This window comes from Elephas maximus, chromosome 8 (genome assembly GCF_024166365.1).
Source record: "Elephas maximus indicus isolate mEleMax1 chromosome 8, mEleMax1 primary haplotype, whole genome shotgun sequence".
Classification (NCBI taxonomy): domain Eukaryota; kingdom Metazoa; phylum Chordata; class Mammalia; order Proboscidea; family Elephantidae; genus Elephas; species Elephas maximus.
The window spans coordinates 9,447,339-9,459,243 of NC_064826.1; positions in this window are offsets into that span (position 1 = coordinate 9,447,339).

The window sequence follows — 11,905 nt, forward strand, 5'->3', positions numbered from 1 at the left end:
CCAAATGCGCGCATCTCCACCATATTCTTTTGTCCGTTTTCCTCCTCCCTGTGTTTCGAAAAGCGCGAAAAAAGGGTTTCAGTGCCACCTAGTGGGGGAGGGGCGCGCCTCTCTTTTCTTCCCGGATTCGGCCCTGGGATTTGCCGGAGCGACTCGGGGCCGGAGGAGGCCGCTCGCTGCCCGGCCAGGCTGGTGGAGCGCCTGCAGGCATGTGCCTTCTGCCAGGTTCCTACGCCCAGGGTCCCCTAGGATGATAAGGCGGAGCCAAGTGACTATGGCCATAGTGGCTTTGCACCTTCCCTCTACCTTCCTCTGACCCATCCCCTTCCCGCAGCCATAAAAATAGGGAAACATAAGTGTGAACACTTCCCACCAGTGCAGACAATATTGGTCTTAGATATCTGGAGCTGTTTTCTTCCCTGAAGCCCAGAGCGCTTTTAGGGGAACAGGGTGCCTGCCTGGGATAGCAGGGAGGAGGCAGAGAGGTAAGGTGACATCCACAAGGGCACTTGGCTGGTGACACGGATTGCCACCTCTCCTTTCCTTGGAACCTGCTGAAGGAGGTGACCTGGGCCTAGGCCAGCCCAGCACTCCCCTCTGTTCATTTTGTCCTCGTCTTTCCTCCCTCTTCCATGCCTCCACCCCCTTTCTTGTTCTCATGTTTTAGCTGTTTTTCCTGGCCTGTGCCTTAGACCTGCTTCCAAGGATGTGCCTCACCACCCAGCTGCCCAGCCACCCACCCCACCATGCTCCTCAACAACCCTGTGAGTCTGGCCTTGCTTGAGAAAGGGGCCCAAATGGTACACTGCCCTCCTCTTTACGGAACATCATTAAAATTCTATTTTGAAAGTTTTGTCTTTAATGATTGTCATGGATTGAATTGTGTCCCTCCAAAATATGTGTCAACTTGATTAGGCCATGATTCCCAGTATTGTGTGTTTGTCCTCCATTTTGTGATGTGTTGTAAATCCTAGCCTCTATGCCGGGGATTATGGTCCCTTTGGGAGTGAGTTGTCCCTTATGTTAATGAGGCAGATTTAGTTTATGTTAATGAGAATTAGGTTATATTTGTTCAGGATTAGGGTGGGATGGCATCACCGTTGTCTGAGTCACACCTTTTATCTTACAAGTGATAAAAAGGGGAGAGTAGCGAGCAAAGCAGGGGGACCTTGCTACCGCCGAGAAAGAAGAACCAGGAGCAGAGCGCATCCTTTGGACCAGGGTACCTGCACTGAGAACCTCCTAGAGCCATGAGGAGATTGATGCCAAGACAAATGACATCTCCAAGGAATGCCGGGCTCACAGATGTTGAAAGAAGACAAGGACCTTCCTCCAGAGCAGACAGAGAGAGAAAGCCTTCCCCTAGAGCCAACACCCTGAATTCAGACTTCTAGCCTCCTAAATGGTGAGAGAATATATTTCTGTTTGTTAAAACCATCCCACTTGTAGTACTTCTGTTATAGCAGCACCAAATAGCTAAAACAATGATATCCTAAGAGATACGTGAAACATGTGGATTTGCAGCCCCCTTTGAAGTGAAGTGCAGTTTTCTTAGGCAGCTCCACACCATTTGGAGGATGACCCTGGTCCTCAGGGTTGAGAAGATGGTGGACTCTTCCTCTAGACTACATGACTGTGTAACCATGTTTCTTCATTGGGTGACCTAGGCTTCTTCCCTCTATCTTTTTACAATTCCTTCCACCCCAGTTAACTACATCATCACTGTCTCCAGATGTCCAACCCATCCCTCCTTATTTGCACCAACACTGTCCTGGGATTGTAGAATCTCAAAATTGACAAGACTTCAGAATCACCCACACGATAAGAAGGAACTTCTCCTGGAATGTTTCCCAGAAAGTGGTAGACCAGCTTCTGCTTGCACGCTCGCGGTGATGGGCAGTCCTTCTCCCTTCAAGCAGCCCACTCCACTCTCGGACAAACACATGATTAGACAGTTCTTCCTGGTACTGAGCCTTATCCAGGTCCCTGTGACTCCTACCCACTGGCCTTTGTCTTTGCCTTTGAGAGGCCCACGGATGATGTCTGATCCCTCTTCGGTATAATGGTCCTTCTTGTACTTGGCATCAGCCATCATGTTCTCCCTATGTCTTCTTCCCTCCAGGCCAAAATTCCCTTGTCTTAACTCTTCTCTGGTTTCTGATACCTCCCAGTTGTTGGTGCTCTTTTTACGCAACACCTCCATGATCATGCAAACCTATGAAGAAGAAAATTTGGTCCTTTTGTCCAGTTTTTAACATGACCTATGTAGAAACACTGCGAGCCCCACTTCCTCTTCTGGGAGCCCACAAGTCACCTCTTTTCATAAGCTATCGTGGGATGGCATTAAGATCATTGATTTGCAGTTTGTGAAATCTACCTTTTGAGAATTTGGAGTTCCATTTGGAGCACACCCCTTCCCTTTATTTGGCAACTTTCATGTTGTTGTTAGTTGCCATCAAGTAGATTCCGACTCACAGCGCCCCGACGTACAAGAGAATGAAACATTGCCCAGTCCTGCGCCATCCTCATGATCATTGTTATGCTTGAGCCCATTAGTGCAGCCACTGTGTCAATCCATCTCGCTGAGGGTCTTCCTTTATTTTTTCCTGACCCTCTGCTTTAACTAGCATGACGTCCTTCTCCAGGAACAGGTCCCTCCTCATAACATGTCCAAAGTACATAAGATGAAGTCTTCCCATCCTCACTTCTAAGGAGCATTCTGTCTGTACTTCCAAGACAGATTTGTTTGTTCTTCTGGCACTCCATGGTATAGTCAATTGAAAGGCATCAATTCTTCTTCAGTCCTCCTTATTCATTGTCCAGCTTTTGCACGAATATGCAGCAATTGAAAAGACCATGGCTTGGGTCAGGCACACCTTAGTCCTCAAAGTGACATCTTTGCTTTTCAACACTTAAAAGAGGTCTTTTGCAGCAGATTTGCCAAATGCAATGCATTGTTTGGTTTCTTGCCTGCTGCTTCCATGGGCGTTGATTGTGGATCCAAGCAAAATGAAATCCTTGACAACTTCAGTATTTCCTCCATTTATTATAATGTTGTTTATTGGTCCAGTTGTGAGGATTTTTGCTTTCTTTATGTTGAGACCTAATCCATACTACCTAATCCATACTGAAGGCTGTAAGTATGTAAGTGCTTCAAGTCCTCTTCACTTTCAGCAAGCAAGGTTGTGTCATCTGCATATTACAGGTTGTTAATGGGTCTTCTTCCAATCCTGATGCTGTGTTCTTCATACAGTCCAGCTTCTGGGATTATTTGCTCAGCAGACAGGTTGAATAAGTACGTTGAAAGGATACAACTCCGACACATACCTTTCCTGATTTTAAACCACGCAGTATCCCTCATTCTGTTTGAACCACTGCCTCAGGAATACAATTAAGTACTCTGGAATTCCCATTCTTTGCAATGTTATCCATAATTTGTTATGATCCACACAGTGGAATGCCAGCAACTTTCGTGTCTCCAAGATTTCTCTAAGGTCAACACAGCAGTTCAGAGGCATCACTGATGGTTCTCTCAGCTTCCTGGAATACAATGCCCACAGGGAGCTTTCTTGCCATTTCTTCACCCATTGTGAGCTGTCTTCAGTTACTAGCCATCATACTGGTTTGCCCTGCACCCTGCCTTCAGTCTGAGAATCACTGTCCTTGACTTCATCAATTGGAAGCAAAAAGTAAGTTGATGAGCTGTGCTTTCTCTTTGTCCTCTATCAGTGTTACACCATTTGCCCAGAAAAAAGCCCCCATATGTATTCTATTATTATTATTATTGTGCTGTAGGTGTAAGTTTACAAATTAGTTGCTTATTAAACAATTAATGCACAAATTGTTTTGTGGCATTGGTTGCCAACCCCACGATGTGGCGACACTCTCATTCTCCACCTCAGGTTTCCCAGTTCCATTTGTCCAGTTTTCCTCTCCTTTCCTGCCTTCTCATCTTTGCTTTTGGGCTGGTGTGCCCATTTAGTCTCGTACACATGGTTAAACTACACGTGTCATTATTTGTTTTATACCAAACCCGTTGCTGTTGAGTTGATTCTGACTCATAGCGACCCTATAGGACTGAGCAGAACTGCCCCATACTGTTTCCAAGGAGCACCTGGTGGATTTGAACTGCCGACCTGGCTAGCAGCCTAGCTTTTAACCACTACGCCACCAGAGTTTCCAGCGACATTATAGGCCTGTCTAATCTTTGGCTAAAGGTTGACCATGTATATTCCTATTCCTGTTGTCATAATTAAAAGTTTCACTTGTACAGTTTGGTCATTATTTGTAACCCCAAAGTCATTTTTAACATTAGCGTTCCTTACATAATTCCTCAAGCCTGTGTTTATGCTTCAGTAGGTATCCTTCGTTCTTCCCTTTTGAACATGTTCTAAATCTCAGCTCGTCAGAGAGTTGCACTGGTTTGCTTACTCCCTTCCTTCTTTTCTTCTCCATTACCGTCATGATAGCAACAGCCTGCTTCAGGCTCTTTTCATCTCACCCCTGGGCATCTAAGTCCTCCCCTTACTTTTATTTTCTTCTTCCTCCACCACTATTGTTGTTAGTCGTTAGTCAAGTCTGCTCCAACTTATAGCGACCTTATGTATAACAGAACAAAATGTTGCCAGGACCTATACCATCTTCATGATGGTTGGTATGTTTGGGTTCATCTTTAGCACTACATCAGATAATATCCTGTTGTGATCCACAGGATTTTCATTGGTTAACTTTCAGAAGTAGATCAGTAGGCCTTTCTTCCTAGTCTGTCTTAGTCTGGAAGCTCCACTGGAGCCTGTCCACCATAGGTGGCCTGTCCACCATAGGTGGCCCTACTGATATTTGAAATATGAGTGGCATAGCTTCTAGCATCACAGCAACATGCGAGCCAATGCAGTACGACAACCTGACAGATGGGTAGTGGTCCTCCACCACACCACCATATCAATCCTCTTAAATTCTACGGTTAGCCTTTACTCTACATTCTGTGGTAGTTCTAGCTTGCCTGTACAGTAAAGCTCAAACCCTTTAGTTCCGCATCCCCACAAGGCCCACAAGGCTTGAGCCTGCTTCCTAAAACCAGCCTCCACGCTCTTTCAGACACACCCTCCGTTCTAAGCAGGGAGCCCTCTAAACACATCTAGAAAGCCCCCACCTTGGCACCATTCCTCTTGCCCATAAAATATTTAACTCTCTGCTTTTTAAACGTCTTACAATTACAGGTGCCTCCCATCAATAGGTCAAATAAATAGCATTTGATCGCCTCACTAGGAGCTGAAAAGGCAGCCGATTAAAGCCAACAAACATGCTTGATGTTTAAAAGCTCTCCCCGAACTAGGAATAGTTTAAAATGAATGAGATCATCTAGTTCATAAAGAAATATTTCAAACGAGTAGGGGAAAAAAATTAACGCAACAGAAAAATGGGCAAAGGGCATTGAAAGACCCTTTTCGAAGAAGAAAATCAAATGGGAAATTAACATATGAAAAAACTTCAACCCCACTGGTAATCTGGGGAATGCAAATTTCAAAGAAAATAAAATACCGCTTTCCACCCATCGGATCAGAACAAAATTTACAAGTCTGTTAATGTCAGATGTTGGCCAGGCTAGGGAAACATGCTCTCAGGACTCTGGTGACTGTACTGCCGTTTCTGAGAAACTTGGCATAGCTTCTACGTGAAAAATACGGATTTCTCATGACCCAGCAGATGTACCGCCTTGACGGCACACAACAATGAAAGCTAGAAACCGTTGCACTAAAGGGAAAAGAGTGTCTTTAGTATCCTCCAATTCATGTAAAAAAAGAAGGGGCTTGTATAGGGTTTCCAGAGAAACAGAACCAATAGGAGATACAGATACAGGTAGATATAGGTACAAAAATAAAAAATAAATTGCTGTTGAGTCAATTCCAACTCATAGTGACTTTGTAGGGCAAAGCAGAACTGCCCCATAGAGTTTCCAAGGCTGTAATCTTTATAGAAGCAGGGAAGCAGACTGCCACATCTTTCTCCCACAAAGCAACTGGTGGATTCGAGCCGCCAACATTTCAGTTAGCAGCCAAGTGCTTAACCACTGCACCCAGGGTTCCTTAGGTATAGGTATGGGTATGGTATAGGTACAGGTACAGGTATAGATATAGACACAGATTTATTTTCAGGAACTGTCTCACATAATTATGGGGGCAATGGGCTGGAAATTCCAGTGGGATTTCTAGGTTACATTCCTGAGGCAGAATCTTTCTCCCTCAAGACACTTCAGTTCTTAAGGCCTTCAACTTATTGGATAAGGCCCACCCACATTACTGAGAGTAATCTTTACTTCCCCAGTCGTCTTTTGAGTGCCTCCCAACCCGAGGGGCTCATCTTGCGGCACTATATCAGACAATGTTCTGCTGCTATTCTTAAGGTTTTCATTGGCTAATTTTTTTTTTTTTTTCAGAAGTAAACCACCAGGTCCTTCCTCCTGCCCGTCTTAGCCCGGAAGCTCAGCTGAAACCTGTCCGCCATGGATGACCCTGCTGGTATTTGAATACCGGTGGCATTTCCAGCATCACAGCAACACACAAGCCCCCACAGTACAACAAGCTGACACACGGCTGAGAGTACTTAGAGTCAGCTGATGATAAATGTTAATCACATCAACAAAAATACCTTCACAGCAACATTTAGAGTAGAATTTGACCAGGGTTGGGCACCACAGCCCAGCCACGTTGACACATAGCATTAACCATCACAGAAATATAAGGGAATATATGTGTCTGCCCCCTTGTACAAAATGGAAGAATGAGGGAAGAACCAAGAAGCCAAGCAGACAACAGAAAGCCATCACCAACCTGTGGCTGGAGCCAGGCTTACTCCTACATTCCAAGGGCCCGGGGCAAGAGTACAGACGGAGACCCACTCTAAAAAAAAAGTCTAAATGTTCAAAAGTTGTAAGTCGAGCTGACCAATTTTGAAATAAAAATACGTTCTCTCCTTCTATCTTGAAAAACACCTTTAAGGTGACAAAAGTTTAAATTAAGTGTAAAATTCAACATGATAAAGGCAATTAATGACACTGAATTGCACAGGTAAAAATATTGAAATGGCAAATGTTTTTTAATATATATACTTAACACAATTAAAAAATGTGAGTGTAAAATTGTTTTTTGTCTGAATTTTGTATGTCAGCAAAATATTGAAGGCCACTGAATTAATTATTATGGCTCATGTCTGGGTGTTTTGTTGACAGGTCAGTGACAGTCTGATGAGGAATACAATAAAGGTATTTATAACTTATAAATTATTATACATACATTTCATGAGACTTTTCTTGCCTTTGATTTCAGAAAAATCAGTAATTCTGTTATAATCAAGGTTTTCTCAAAATGTATATTCTCGGGGGGCGGAGCCAAGATGGCGGACTAGGCAGACGCTACCTCGGATCCCTCTTACAACAAAGACACGGAAAAACAAGTGAATCGATCACATACATAACAATCTACGAACCCTGAACAACAAACACAGATTTAGAGATGGAGAACGAACTAATACGGGGAAGCAGCGATTGTTTTCAGAGCCTGGAGCCAGCGTACCAGTCAGGTACGGCACAAGCACAGAGAGCTGCTCCACCCCCCTGAACTAACCCCGGGAGGGGGACCAGCCGGTTCCGCGGCGGCCTGGGATGCAGCCGGTAGGAGAAGTCCCCGGGAGGCAGTGACTGGTCTTGGAACCGGGAGAGCAGCGTCCCAGCCAGGGAACCATTCCGCCGGGATTTGGACTGGACGCAGGTACGGCATAAACACGGAGAGCTGCTCCACCCCCCTGAACTAACCCCAGGAGGGGGCCCAGTTGGGTCCCGCGGGCGGCGTGGGACGCAGCCCGGGAGGCAGCGACTGGTATTGGAGGGGGGAGCACAGCGTCCCAGCCGCGACACTCGGTCACGGCACAAGCACGGGGAGCTGCTCCACCCACCTGAACTAACCCCGGGAGGCGGCCTAACTGGTTCGCGGGGGCGGCAAGGCAACGCGGCTGGAGGGACGAGAAGTCCCCGGGAGGCAGCGACTGATTTTGGAGTCGAGAGTGCACCATCCCAGTAGGGGAGGCTTGACGCTGGGCGTGGGGCTGGAAGCGGAGGATCTGACCTTGACTCCAGCGGGCCAGACCCCCCGGGGGCAATCTCCACACAGCCAGCACACATAGGCGACGCGCCCCGCGGGAATCTCAGATATAATAGTCATTCCAAGCAAGACAAGCAACTCTGGCTATATTCTGAGGTGCTACACTCCTAGCTCTCTGATCCCTCCCCCACCCTTCCCAGGCGGCTCCATTAACATCCGAATAGCCTGAGCCAGAGGGAGAACTCTGATAGGGATCTGACTGCATTTTTTTTTTAGCGGATTTTCTGGAAAAACTAGTTTCCCAGTGATGGCTCGGAGACAACAATCCATATCAAACCACTTAAAGAAGCACACCATGACAGCTTCTCCAAGCCCCCAAACAAAAGAATCAAAATCTTTCCTAAATGAAGATACAATCCTGGAATTATCAGATACAGAATATAAAAAACTAATTTACAGAATGCTTCAAGAGATCACAAATGAAATAAGGCAAACTGCAGAAAAAGCCAAGGAACACACTGTTAAAACTGTTGAAGAACTCAAAAAGATTATTCAAGAACATAGTGGAAAAATTAATAAGTTGCAAGAATCCATAGAGAGACAGCATGTAGAAATCCAAAAGATTAACAATAAAATTACAGAATTAGACAACACAATAGGAAGTCAGAGGAGCAGACTCAAGCAATTAGAATGCAGACTGGGACATCTGGAGGACCAGGGAATCAACACCAACATAGCGGGAAAAAAATCAGATAAAAGAATTTAAAAAAATGAAGAAACCCTAAGAATCATGTGGGACTCTATCAAGAAGGATAACCTGCGGGTGATTGGAGTCCCAGAACAGGGAGGGGGGACAGAAAATACAGAGAAAATAGTTGAAGAACTCCTGACAGAAAACTTCCCTGACATCATGAAAGACGAAAGGATATCTATCCAAGATGCTCATCGAACCCCATTTAAGATTGATCCAAAAAGAAAAACACCAAGACATATTATCATCAAACTCGCCAAAACCAAAGATAAACAGAAAATTTTAAAAGCAGCCAGGGAGAAAAGAAAGGTTTCCTTCAAGGGAGAATCAATAAGAATAAGTTCAGACTACTCAGCAGAAACCATGCAGGCAAGAAGGGAATGGGACGACATATACAGACCACTGAAGGAGAAAAACTGCCAGCCAAGGATCATATATCCAGCAAAACTCTCTCTGAAATATGAAGGCGAAATTAAGATATTTACAGATAAACACAAGTGTAGAGAATTTGCAAAAACCAAACCAAAGCTACAAGAAATACTAAAGGATATTGTTTGGTCAGAGAACCAATAATACCAGATATCAGCACAACACCAGGTCACAAAACAGAACGTCCTGATATCAACTCAAATAGGGAAATCACAAAAACAAACAAATTAAGTGTAATTAAAAAAAAAATACACATAACAGGGAATCATGGAAGTCAATAGGTAAAAGATCACAATAATCAAAAAGAGGGACTAAATACAGGAGGCATTGAACTGCCATATGGAGAGTGATACAAGGCGATATAGAACAATACAAGTTAGGTTTTTACTTAGAAAAATAGGGGTAAATAATAAGGTAACCACAAAAACGTATAACAACTCTATAACTCAAGATAATAGCCAAGAAAAACGTAACGACTCAACTAACATAAAGTCAAGCGCTATGAAAATGAGGATCTCACAATTTACTAAGAAAAACGCCTCAGCACAAAAAAGTATGTGGAAAAATGAAATTGTCAACAACACACACAAAAAGGCATCAAAATGACAGCACTAAAAACTTATTTATCTATAATTACGCTGAATGTAAATGGACTAAATGCACCAACAAAGAGACAGAGAGTCACAGACTGGACAAAGAAACACGATCCATCTATATGCTGCCTACAAGAGACACACCTTAGACTTAGAGACACAAACAAACTAAAACTCAAAGGATGGAAAAAATATATCAAGCAAACAATAAGCAAAAAAGAAGAGGAGTAGCAATATTAATTTCTGACAAAGTAGACTTTAGACTTAAATCCACCACAAAGGATAAAGAAGGACACTATATAATGATAAAAGGGACAATTGATCAGGAAGACATAACCATATTAAATATTTATGCACCCAATGACAGGGCTGCAAGATACATAAGTCAAATTTTAACGGAATTGAAAAGTGAGATAGATACCTCCACAATTATAGTAGGAGACTTCAACACACCACTTTCGGAGAAGGACGGGACATCCAGTAAGAAGCTCAATAGAGACACAGAAGATCGAATTACAACAATTAACCAACTTGACCTCATTGACTTATACAGAACTCTCCACCCAACTGCTGCAAAATATACTTTTTTTTCTAGTGCACGTGGAACATTCTCTAGAATAGGCCACATATTAGGTCATAAAACAAACCTTTGCAGAGTCCAAAACATCGAAATATTACAAAGCATCTTCTCAGACCACAAGGCAATAAAACTAGAGATCAATAACAGAAAAACTAGGGAAAAGAAATCAAATACTTGGAAAATGAACAATACCCTCCTGAAAAAAGACTGGGTTATAGAAGACATTAAGGAGGGAATAAGGAAATTCTTAGAAAGCAACGAGAATGAAAATACTTCCTATCAAAACCTCTGGGACACAGCAAAAGCAGCGCTCAGAGGCCAATTTATATCGATAAATGCACACATACAAAAAGAAGAAAGAGCCAAAATCAGAGAACTGTCCCTACAACTTGAACAAATAGAAACTGAGCAACAAAAGAATCCATCAGGCACCAGAAGAAAACAAATAATAAAAATTAGAGCTGAACTAAATGAATTAGAGAACAGAAAAACAATTGAAAGAATTAACAAAGCCAAAAGCTGGTTCTTTGAAAAAATTAACAAAATTGATAAACCATTGGCTAGACTGACTAAAGAAATACAGGAAAGGAAACAAATAACCCGAATAAGAAACGAGAAGGACCACATCACAACAGAACCAAATGAAATTAAAAGAATCATTTCAGATTATTATGAAAAATTGTACTCTAACAAATCTGAAAATCTAGAAGAAATGGATGAATTCCTGGAAAAACACTACCTACCTATACTAACACATTCAGAAGTAGAACAACTAAATAGACCCATAACAAAAAAAGAGATTGAAACGGTAATCAAAAAACTCCCAACAAAAAAAAGCCCTGGCCCGGACGGCTTCACTGCAGAGTTCTACCAAACTTTCAGAGAAGAGTTAACACCACTACTTCTGAAGGTATTCCAAAGCATAGAAAATGACGGAATACTACCCAACTCATTCTATGAAGCCACCATCTCCCTGATACCAAAACCAGGTAAAGACATTACAAAAAAAGAAAATTATAGACTATATCCCTCATGAACATAGATACAAAAATCCTCAACAAAATTCTAGCCAATAGAATCCAACAACACATCAAAAAAATAATTCACCCTGATCAAGTGGGATTTATACCAGGTATGCAAGGCTGGTTTAATTCAGAAAAACCATTAATGTAATCCATCACATAAATAAAACAAAAGACAAAAACCACATGATCTTATCAATTGATGCAGAGAAGGCATTTGACAAAGTCCAACACCCATTTATGATAAAAACTCTTACCAAAATAGGAATTGAAGGAAAATTCCTCAACATAATAAAGGGCATCTATGCAAAGCCAACAGCCAATATCACTCTAAATGGAGAGAACCTGAAAGCATTTCCCTTGAGAACGGGAACCAGACAAGGATGCCCTTTATCACCGCTCTTATTCAACATCGTGCTGGAAGTCCTAGCCAG